This window comes from Trachemys scripta, chromosome 2, assembly GCF_013100865.1.
Source record: "Trachemys scripta elegans isolate TJP31775 chromosome 2, CAS_Tse_1.0, whole genome shotgun sequence".
Classification (NCBI taxonomy): Eukaryota; Metazoa; Chordata; order Testudines; family Emydidae; genus Trachemys; species Trachemys scripta.
In genome coordinates this window covers 99,103,228-99,115,227 of record NC_048299.1, presented here as the reverse complement: position 1 = coordinate 99,115,227, position 12,000 = coordinate 99,103,228, and the positions used below count along the sequence as shown (strand labels likewise).

Sequence of the window (12,000 nt, the reverse complement as noted above, 5' to 3'; positions counted from 1 at the left end):
CCCCTAACACACTTAGGTGCTTGTGTAACGCCTATGGAGGTGCCTATCTGCACCTTTAAGAACTTAAATTCCTTTGAAATTCTGACCCCAAATGCCTACAATTTAAAAATTAGGGTCTGATTATTGTTATTTAGAGTGGCAGAGCCATAAGTGGAGCTAGGTAACCTCCACAAAGTTCACTGTGAGTTCAAATATTTGCTGCAAGGCCTTGGAAGACCCACTTCTGGTCAAAATATTATACCTAGACTTCTTTAGGAAAACTCCAAGGTAGGCAAGAAAACGCTTTTCAGTGCTGCTGCTGGCCTCTCCCAAGAGGTGACATCAGTCAGTACATGTGGCTCTTATGCTTCTGGGCTCTATGCAAGAGCATTATGCTGTCTTTACCATATCCAATGTTTTTTTCCTGCTACAGGGTTATTGGCAGAATTCTGTGAAAGGAAACACTTGTATAACTAATCATGCAAATGAAGCTGCTAAAACTACACGCACATATATACACACACTGCATTTGTCAACTGCCAAACTGAAGTCCCATAATCCCACACCAAAAACTAACAGGAGCTCTCTTATTTCCAAGTTGGAAAGCAAATACAGGCAGTAAGATTTCTTTTATTCAGTGAAAACAATGGAAACATATAGACTTCAGCTCCTTTCCCAAGGGACCCGATGTATGCCATTCCTACCCCAACACTGTCCCCACACCTCTGTCAACCTACACTGTACCTTGCAGTGCTCATGAACTCAGGTAGCTACATCCATGTGGGCAAGATTTAGTGCTGCCAGCTGGGATGCTAAACTGCTGAGATGAGAGCGTGTGTCGTTCCTTTGCTGAATGGATGTTCAGCTATGTGTTGGAAACGCATGTTGACATCTGAAATGCCCTGTGGAGTCTCTTGGGTCAGGGAGCCAACCAATCCCTAGACAGGAAGGATTAAGGGGTGGGGTGGGGAGGGGGGGGTTGACATCACATTGTTAGCTAGTAGAAGGTGAATCCACTGCTTAATACCACACAGAATGGATTAGGGCATTTCAGTGGAACGGGGGACTTTCCTTGAGCCCACAAAGTCTGGGCTGCATCTCCTGCCTGGGTGGGGTTGGGGGGGGGGGGGCAAAATGCGAGGTGTTAGTTTTCACTGCTGTAGGAAGACCAGCAACAAAAAACAGCTGGAATGTTCTCTGCCTTTGCTGGAGCACAATCCTAAACAGGTACAATGAAAAGATTCCTTCTCAGCCTCGTCTGCATGATTGTTTTCTTAATGTAGCAAAAGTTGTGGCTTAAGGGTTAGGGCTTTTTTTTTTTTTTTTAAACAGCAACAAATCATTAGCTTTTGGAAGCTTATTGAACTTACTTTGTTGGAGTCCAGCAGTGGGGGTTTCCCTTCACTCTCTTAAATTATATATACTGTAATAGTCTCTCTCTTGCTTATATCACATCACACATAACCAGATCTTGCAATCTTGCATGCCCAGAGGGATGTGGGCTCCTGCTGTCTATAACAGAGTGACCACTGCATGGAAGATTTAATTCATTTTGTTTTTCTTATGTCAACAACAGCATTGGGTGTGCAAAATGGGAAAGGGGCTGTGTTTTGCTTTCTACTAGTAACTGTTTTCTTAGAAGGCAATGCGTCTTGTTAGCAGGATTTTATTGAGAGAATAATGCTGGAGCAGCACTTGAAATCAAGATACTCATGGAAAGGACTGTTTTACAGGCTGTTTGGATTTGAATTAGTAAATAAGCATTACAGCATACAGAGTTCCAGTAACAATCTGTGTCTTTTATCCTCCTTTCTATTCCTGAGGAGAGAATTCAAGAACTGTTACTGGGGTAAAATCTTGGACCAACTTGCATGCATATTTTTAGGGTATCATGTTTAACAGCTATTGCTGTAATTCATTTGCAGCAGTTGTTACAATTACTGCTAATGCAAGAAATTCACTAATGCTGAAAGAAAAGGCTGCAATAATGATCACATACTGAATATATTCTGTGTGTGAATATATTTGTGTGCATGTGTATGTATATTCTGTGTGTGAATATGTGTGTGTAAGTGTGTGTGTGTGTGTGTGTATATATATATATATGTGTCTCTCCTAAATATGCACACACACAATCTCTTTATATGAAAGAGCATTTGAATGGAAACACTCAGAGTAAGTTATCTTTACCTATTGGTAGGATTATGTACTAGATTGATATTCCATCCTTAATTCACAACATTATGGGGGGGGAATCAATTGTCATATAGTAGTTCTTCTGTATCTTGTTTCCTTGTTCTTAATATTTAAGGGTGAGAAATTATACAATATATTCTGGTCACTTAAAATACTGTACATATATATTTTTTTTTCAGAGCTGATATTGAATACCCATTAGACTGTATTGGAAACTTAGAAGTCATTATTGCTAAGAATAAGGTTACAGTATTTGAAGTGTTTTAAAATCTCTTGTAGCAATATAACCCTAGGGTGTATATGTAGTATCATGAGTTTTAGAAATGTTTTTATTTATCTTAAATAATACTTTTGCACAGTAGCTGCTTCTCAACTCTAATAACTTCACAGTTTAAAGTAACGGTTAAAACAAATACAAATAAGTGATTAAAACATAATATGGAATTTTCATTTGACTCACTTTGGTTTTGAAGTGGAAGCTAGTTTTGAGTTAGAAGAGCTCCCTAAACATGTGCACCTAGCATCAAATCTGTGGCTTTTTTATATGTACTAATGTGATTTTTGATTAATTGCCTCACATGCTGAGATTTTGAAGGCAAAGATTCTGCTCAGAGTGGGTTTTTGCAGTCTATTTAAATGCCACTCATCCTTAGCTAACTTACATCTAGCTCAAACTTATCTGCCCCTACGGTCAAGATATATGATGGTGATACGTATTGTTTGGCTGAGTTACTTTAACATTTAACTCCAATGAATACATACAATCACAGGCAGTATGAGAAAAATCAGGTATCTAACACATTTCCCACCTTTGAGTCTGGTGGTATATCAAAAGTATTCTTTCAAATAGGTAAGCTCTTGCGTCTTCCAGGGAGTAATACATAGATATCTACCAAACTTGTGAAAACAGCTCTTTGGGAATGTAAAAAATGGCATTTGTGGGTTGAGGTAACTCTGTAAGATGATAGTAGTAGTAATATTACTGTAATGCTATATTATGGTACCTAGAAGCCTTAGTCATGGACTAGGACTTTAGTGTGCAAGGTGGTATACAAACACAGAGCAAACAGTCCCTGTCCCAAAGTTACAGTCCCCACCTAGTAAGGCAGGGAGGAGTTTAAAAAATAATCCCAGCTTTTCATTTTTAAAATATATAGATTTCTTCAACCAGTTAACAAAACACTATGATAAAATAAGTAATAAATCATCATCATAATAGAAATAATCCCATTGTATGAAGTAGGGGATAAAACACCTTGTGGAATGACAGCAGCTGATGATGTACAGTAACTTTACCTTATTTAAAAATCACACAGCAGTCTAATCAGGTTGTACATGGCATCTCAAATATCCTATATGATGTCTGATATACCACCTTTATCCATTAGATGAAGGAAGGCTGTAGTCTAATGTTCTAGAGCACAGGAAGGGGAGCCAGGAAGTACTGGGTTTGAATCTTAACACATTGGCTCCTTGGGTGAAATCCATGCCCCACTGAAACCAGTGGGAGTTCGGCCATTGACTTAAATGGGGTCAGGATTTTAACCCTTCTGTTGCCTGGGTAAGTCACTTAATCTTTCTGTATCAATTTCCCCTTCTGGGAATAATAATAATACATGCTTAAGGGTGTATTTAAAGGGCTAATATTTGTAAAGCAATACTGAGCTTCTTAAGAATTTCCTACATTCCATTTAAAGTGTGTCTGTGTCTAGAACTTTCCAATTCCTGAAAACAGTATCCTTTCTCTGTCCCAAACCCTTGATGTGTTACTTAGATTGGGACAGGGGTGTCTCTTTTTGTTCTGTGTTTGTACAGCACTTCGCATGATGGGCCTCTGGTCCATGTTCAACATATTCATCAATGATCAGGAAAAAAAGGTGAACAGTAACGTAAAAAAATTTGCAGATGATACAAAATTACTCAAGATCGCTGACGACTTTGGACTTAGCTAAGAGTTAAGAAGAGATCTCACTAAACTGTGTGACTAGGCAACAAAATGGCAGGTGAAATTGAATGTTGATAAATGCAAAGTAACGCACAGTGGAAAAAGTAATCCCAGATATACACCCAAAATGATGGTGATCTAAGTTAATAGTTACCATTCAAGAAAGAGATCTTGGAGTCATTGTAGATAGTTCTCTGAAAACATCTGCTCAATGTACAGTGGCAGTCAAAAAAGCTAATAGTATGCTAGGAATCATTTGGAAAGGGATAGATAATAAGACAGAAAATATCAAAATGCCACTATATAAATGCATGATACGCCCATACCTTGAATGCTGCATGCAGTTTTGGTTGCCTTGGAAAACGTACAGAGAAGGCAACAAAAATAGCTTTCATATGTGGAGAGATTAAAAAGACTTGGACTGTTCAGCTCAGAAAAGTGATGACACAGGTGAGAGATATGTTAGGCGTATAAAATCATAAATGGTGTGGAGAAAGAGACTAGGGAAGTGTTATTTGCCCCTTCACCTAACACAAGAACCAGGGGTCACCCAATGAAATGAATAGGCAGCAGGTTTAAAACAAACATAAGGAAATACTACTGTACACAATGCACAGTTAACCTGTGGAACTTGTTGCCATAGGATGTTGTGAAGACCAAAAATATAACTGGGTTCAAAAAAGAATTACCTAAATTCATGGAGGATAGGCCCATCCATGGCTATGAGGCAAGATGGTCAGGGATGCAACCCGATACTCTAGGTGTCCTTAAACCACTGACTGCCAGAAGCTGGGATTGGAAAACAAAGGTTGGATCACTTGAAATTGCCCTGTGTTCATTCCCTCTGAAGAATCTGGCACTGGCCACTGTCGGAAACAGGATGCTGGGCTAGATGGACAATTGATCTGACCCAATATGGCTGTTCTTATGCCTTAGGGCTCGTAGGTGCTATGATAATAAAAATAATAAATAATTATCACCTCTGCATGCAAATAAAAAGGATGTTGTGCTGACAACTGACTGCTAAAGTTTGAAGTAGGGACCTTATCTTTTTGTCTGTTTGTACACAGTTAACCAGATACTGACTGTAACCTTTGAGTGCTAACACGAGATCTAATAAATTGGCATCACTAATAATAGTAATAATGACTAATCTTATTTTTGAGTCCTTGTGGTTCCCCTCTGATTGCACCGTAAATGCCTTTTGGTTCAATTATGTTTAAGTTCTGTAAATTTCTAAACAGCTAAATAGAGCCATGTGAATGGATTTGTTGGTTTGCTGGCAGTTACAAAAAAGTCAAAAAAATTGTTTCAGATTCAGTTAAAGGATTTGTTCAAACTGAAACTAAACATTTTATTTTGATCAAGCATTTTCATGTGTAACATTTTTGTAATAAATTTGATGCAAATTTCAAAATGAAAAGTCACCTTTAACTGAAAAATCTCAATGAAAATGTCAAAATGAAATATTTATTTTCCGATTTTTAGTTGTTCAACATGAGCAATTCAGCAAAACTGACATGAATTCACAAAAAGTCTTGGTGTCAGTGAATCTGTATTTGTGACCCCCCCCCCCCCCCCTCCCAAAAAAAGGTTTTGGCTGAAAACTTTCACCCATACAGTTAAGGAGAGAGCAAGCTAAAATCCTAAAATATAATAATGGTTAAACAAAAGACTGAATTCCCTCCACCCCCAACCTAAAGCAAAGCTACTCTACAGCACCACTGTACTATGAGACATATACCCTAGACTCAAACATCCAGAGCTTTTTCCACTCAATTTTTATTATTTATTTAGTTAGTTTAATTAGCTAGGAGACAACTGACCACTCAGGATCTAATGAGTTATCACTTGCATATAATTTAATTCATGAAGTAAATAATCATAACACCAAACTGCCATGCATTCTTTGGGTATCTATCTCTTATATGTCCATCCTGCAGATGTGTGTGCATATATACTGAGACATCACAAACCACTATTTTGGATTTGTTCTAAAACAATAGGACTAAGCTGGTATTTTGATTCCAAGATGGAAGTATCTTGAATATAATTACATGCAGTAGCGTGAATAAGAAAAATAAATAACAATGTATTCTTATTGAGGGTATTGGGCCAAATTTTGCCACTCTTATGGCACGACTGCCACTTGTGCAGTCCAACGAAGCTGCATAGGTAAAAGTGCGACAGTGAGTTTATTTTGTAGGAATATTTTTTGTAGTTTTAAACACTAACAAAATAATTTCGTTGCAGTGTGTGAGGTAAGAGACCAAACTGTTCTGAGGCTCCTTATTTTGCTTTACTTAGCAGAGTGTATAATACATTCCAACTTGTCAGAGCACAACTGTTCCAGCAGTGGCTGGTCCCAGCTGAGAGTAGGTAGGTAGAATGGATATGTAAAGATGCATGCAGGGACCGTTTACAACAGAAGGTAAATACCCTAATGTGTCTGATTCAAAACAGCATGGGCAGAGCCTACCTAGAGGAGTCTCCACTTGGAAGTCTGTTCACCCTCACTCAGAGATTAACAAGGTTTAAAATGCTGTTCTATTCTGAAAAGCAGTTTAAAATGGCCAACACGATTCAGAAAGTGTGAGCTGGATTTTGTTCCTTCTTTAGCGTCCTCAACAGAATCGCTTATCAAGGTTCAACCAGCTACACAAGTACAAACCTATTGACCATGGGACTGGCTTTACTGAGGATGCAAATAGGCCTGCAGAACCTTTGTTACTGGTTATGATACGCAAAATGGCAGAGAACTTTGCTTTGCTGTTAGCCCCACGTTGAATTTGCAAGGCTGGTTGTTAAGAAACACATCCTTTTTTTACTTGTAAACTGAGCACATTTGATCTGGAAGCAGAGACCATAAACATGGAACTCCACAGCAATGTTTTTACAGAATTGATTTTCTGAGTTGAACTGCACTGCAGACAAGTCTCCCCCAATCTAGGATCATGAGTTCTCTTTACCCTTTTGTTTCACCTCTGCTGCCACCCTTGAATTAGTCCCATTGGTCCCATTTAATTTTAGGATCTAGGGAGGCAATATTAAAACCAAGATATTCTATAGTGTTACAAATGTAGTATATTAGATTCCATTCTCAGATTACAGGTTCCTACATAGCTATGTCCCGTTGGGTTTTGTACTAGTGTTGATTTATTGCCTGATATTAAACAAGCTTGTTACAAGCTGGTCTAAGGAGGCTTCTTCTTAACTTGTTCCAAATGCAATGCCTTATTAAGGCCATAAAGAGAGATCAGTGGGAGGCATAACTTATTTTCATTAGGGCATTCAGACAGCCACACCATGGTGAGTCTTTAATAATCCAGGTTTTCAAGCTACGATTAAAGAGATTTTAATGCCACGTTCGCCTCATGAGTGAAATTCACTTTGTGCACAAGTCCCTCTGAATTGTGCTCTCATAATAGATCTGAAATGTGACTGAAATAGCCTTGTACTCACTTTTTTCACAGAGCTGAATTTCACTTGGGACCAGACATCTTGCTCTTTAATAAAAATAACCATAATTAATATTAATAGAGTCTTAATTGGATGCTGCAATCAAATCAAAATGAACAGTTAATTTCTCAATAAAACAAATGATGGGGGAGTCATTTCATTTCCCTCTCAGACAGACAATCTGTACCCCGTTTATATCTTTGAATGAATACAATAGTTTTCCTCTCCCATTTCAGTGCCTGTTGCTGTTTAAAACCTCATCTATATCCTTTATAAAACTAAAGTTTCTTCCTAACCTCCTCTTCCCCAGGGTTGATTCCATAGTTAGTCTTGTTTTCTGGAATCCTCTGGCTTTGTGAATAATTGGTGTTAAGTTTTATTTTTTAAGAAAATAATTTTCTAGCCCTCAGGGTTGTGGAGAAAAATCTTGAAAATAAGCCTCGGTAACCTGAAGGCAAAGAAAAAGAGCCCTCAGTTTTTGTAACTTATCATTTTTAAGCCAGTCCCATGATTTCTTGGGACTTGATTTGTTATTTTGGAGTGCTTAAGGTTGGCAGTACTGGTTCCCAGTTTTGTCTATCTCAGTTTTCATAGACAGTTTAACACTAAATCTTTCTCAGTCTTCTCCTTCTAAGGTATCTGCTTTTCTCCTCAATTGTCCACTTCAGTGTTTCTTGGCTCATTCCGCATGCATGATAATGAACTGTTCTGTGCAACTCAGCACTGATGCTGATAAAATAAACTTTCCACTAGGGATTGGCAGGAAAGCCAGAAACATGGTGGGATGAAAATCTAAACATCTTTCAAAATAACCCGTTAACATGGAGGGGGATACAACTGTGGGAATAAAAATTAAGATTTAAGGAGGTAAAGGACAATGTTGGGGGTAAAGATCAAGGTTTCAGTGGGACAAAGAACAAATGAGTTTTAAGAAGGGATTTGAAAGTGGAAAGGGAGCCAGCTTGGCTGGCAAGAAGAGAGGCTGATATGGGATAATCTCTTTGCCCAGGGGACCTGCATTGTGCCTTGCAAACTGGAGCACCCTGGAGCATTCCAATTATCAATGAATTACAGATGAGAGTCAGTGGCAAGATAACCGAATAATGTTAATTATGCCACTGAGCCATGAGAGCAGGCTTGAATCTGACAGTCAAGCTATCAGATGTCAGGGTGTGTGGTGAAAATGATGTCATGATTTATTCAGTCTTTAGGCACCGGCGTGACCATTTAGAAAATGGCTAATGTTGCAAAGATAAGTGTAGTCCTGTGGTCTGAGCAGAAGTCTATGAGCAAAGGAGTTCCTGAGTTCTAATCCTGCCTGTCACAGGGAATATTTCTGGCCCAAGCTATCCTCTCTTGTAGAGAAAACAATGGACAGGGACTCAGAGAAAAAGTCACTATGAAGATTCCCTTGCACCCCCACCACATTAACCTGATAGGGAAGCTGCCTTCCTCCCCCACCAAAAAATATCTGTCCCTTGCAAAACTGGCAGAATGCTAGGGATCTTCAGGAGGTCAGGCTATATGCATGGAGGGCCCTATGCCTCTGCTCTGGCCCTCAGCAAGGTCCCTCTAGCTGCCTAACAGTGCAGCTAACAGGGCAATTCTTCCCACTGGAGATTTCCTCCCCCTTGAGTCCCTGCCTGCTGGTTTCTGAGCCTCTACCTCAGTTATCCTGTCTGTAAAACAGGGATAAGGAGTACTATAAAAGTTATATAATGTTTGTAAAAGTCTTGAACAATAAAGTGTTATAAATGCTTATTACAGTTGCTCGTCTGTGTTTACTACAAGAGTAATACAAGATAATTCTGATGCATCAAAACATGGAGTAAATGGTCTGCTAACTTTCCACCCAAAGATCTGGAGAAGTAAGGAAAAAAGGTGGAAAGGGGTAATAATGAGAGAAACATTTGAAAAGGGAGGCTAGGACACTATTTGTGCTGTTAGCTCAAGCCACCATGTGGGTCAGTATGAAGGCCCAGGTTTTCCCAGTATCCTGAGTTAAGTGCATAATCCTGTAGTATTTAATGTCTAGTGATAAATTAATTGTTCATTCTGAAGAGTCCCAGAACAGCATATAGATCAATGGGAGCAAGTGAAAATGATAGGGTGACCAGATGTCCCGATTTTATAGGGACAGTCCCGATATTTGGGGCTTTGTCTTATCTGTGCGCCTATTACCCCCCACCCTCTGTCCTGATTTTTCAAGCCTGTTGTCTGGTCAGCCTAGAAAATGATAGCATATTTAAACAAGGTTTTTACTTTATGAATCTTGTAGCATGACTCTACGAGGGGGTATATAGTACCCAACAAAAATTAGAACCTTTAAAGGAATAAAATCCATGGCAGCAGATAACAGTCCTTGGACCTTATAAGTGTTGTAAAGAGTTGGAGAGGATGATTTAGTGACATAAGCCATCCCCTCTTTGAAATTCGTGTCCTTTGTCATGGTTCCACATTTGAAATCCCTGCAGTGTCTTTCTGACTGAGTGCCATGCCCCTTCCTAGAACTAGTGGGGTTATATAAGAGTTAATACTTCTATTCCTCAAAGTATGATTTCCAATAATTGTCTGTGATTTGTATTAATCCGTTTATTTGGAATTGTTCAATGAATTCTTTGAGCAAATATCATTTATTTAATCAGATTTGACAGTAATAAAAAACACCTATAGAAAACTTCGGTGTGCCTGGACGGTAATTAGACATACAGTATCCTACCAGCAGCCTTAATACTAATATGCAAATAAACTAACTCTACCAGCCAGCAGCATTAAATAACCAAATGGAGATAACAATTTACCTCAGGCAGCTAACAATAAAAATGTGAGCACTCCAGAAAATCCTCTCACCCCCAAATCATCCTTATTCTTCACCACCTGCCCCATACCCTATCAAACTGCTTTTACAGCATGACCTGAAGGTGGTCATATGGAGGCTATTTTGCGCCAAGAAAAGGAGCGAATTTTGGAGCTTTCCTAGAGAATAGATGAGTGGCAGCTCCCTCTCTTTTATTAAGTTAGGGAATCCATCTTGAGTTTCTCCACTGACCGCAACTGTAGTAGTGTTTCTTCTTACAGATTTCTCTGAACTGCTTGCTTTGAGCATTCAGTCAATCATTCAATATTCAGAATTGAATTAACTAGTGTCTTTCCCCTTTTCCAGGAGAAAGAGGTTTATGCTTTGGCTGCATAAAGGGAACCCAGTTTTTAAGAGACCCTGGACTCTTTCCCTGACCTGAGAAAGAGACAGAGTTATTAACAACTCAAAGTAAGATGTCCTGGAAGTTAGATTTTAAGGGATTGTTGTTGTTGTTGTTGCATTCAAACAAAGTCTTTCCACATGAATGTGTATAAGTTCCTAGTTGGGAATGCTGTAGCCAGGTCCTTATTTGGCTTATTTCATTGGATGTGTAGCAGGACTCTTACCAGAAGTGAAATTGGGCTTCACAATCTCAGCAGCAAAACTCTTCTTGATTTCAAGGAGTCAGGAATTCCACTGCAGGAGTTTTGTGCTGTATTACTTGTTAGATTAACTGTTGTAGTGCCAGGGTTCTGCAGTGGGCTTTCAGGAATACTGTCTGCTACTGTTAAGTGTCCCATATGCAATAATATTTCTAATATCTAACAACATGTATTTACTGGTGTCCATATTTGGGCGCTGTTCCTCACCATCACTGCTTTCCCCCACTTAGGGTCACCAGATGTCCTGATTTTATAGAGATAGTCCTGATGTTTGGGTCTTTTTCTTATATAGGCTCCTATTACCCCTCCGCCCCCGTCCCGATTTTTCACACTTGTTGTCTAGTCACCCTACCCCCACTCCAAATGTTCATGTGAATAGAAAACACTTGTACAACACAAACTTACTCAAATCGAACATAGAGTAAGGCATCAACTATGTTTGCATAGAGAATTTGTAGCACTATTCATTTACCTCTCCTCTTCACTATGTGAGATTCTTTCAGTAGACACCTTAAAAACCAAAGTAATGTATGTTCTTCATGGACACTAGAGTAAGGGCTTGCCCATTGTAGGTCATAACATTTCAGCACCTGCTGCGGTTTCACACTGGGTATGTCTATGCTGCACACTAAGCCTGGGTTCTGACTCAGGTTTGAGCCCAGCCCACCTCCCTCCCCTTCTTCCATCCACACACAAAACAGTCTGACTCAGGTTAGCAAGCACTCAGGATCCAGGTGCTATAAGGGGGTCAGTCAGAGCCAGAGTTCCACTGGGACTCTGGTCCAAGCCCTGTCATTTTTCAGCATGGATGCTGGTTAACCTGCAGACCCAAGTCGGAAGGTCTCTGTGGTGCAATATGGATGTGTTAGCATGGCTGCGAGTCGGGTATAGCAGTTGTAAATTCAGGTTTGCAATGCAGTGTAGATGCTCAAACATGGGTTTGGAAACACCAAGCCCAC

The 12,000-nt window shown here is 39.4% G+C and overlaps 1 protein-coding gene across 1 annotated transcript in view; it reads left to right on the top strand.

Moving 5' to 3' along the window:
- The first annotated feature begins 1,180 nt into the window (after window positions 1–1,180).
- Window positions 1,181–12,000, top strand: part of TNS3 (tensin 3) — a 423,008-nt gene continuing 412,188 nt past the window's right edge. Inside the window, exon 1 of the mRNA XM_034761310.1 lies at window positions 1,181–1,206. The gene's annotated coding sequence lies outside the window, so the exon portion shown is untranslated. The remainder of the gene's footprint in view (window positions 1,207–12,000) is intronic.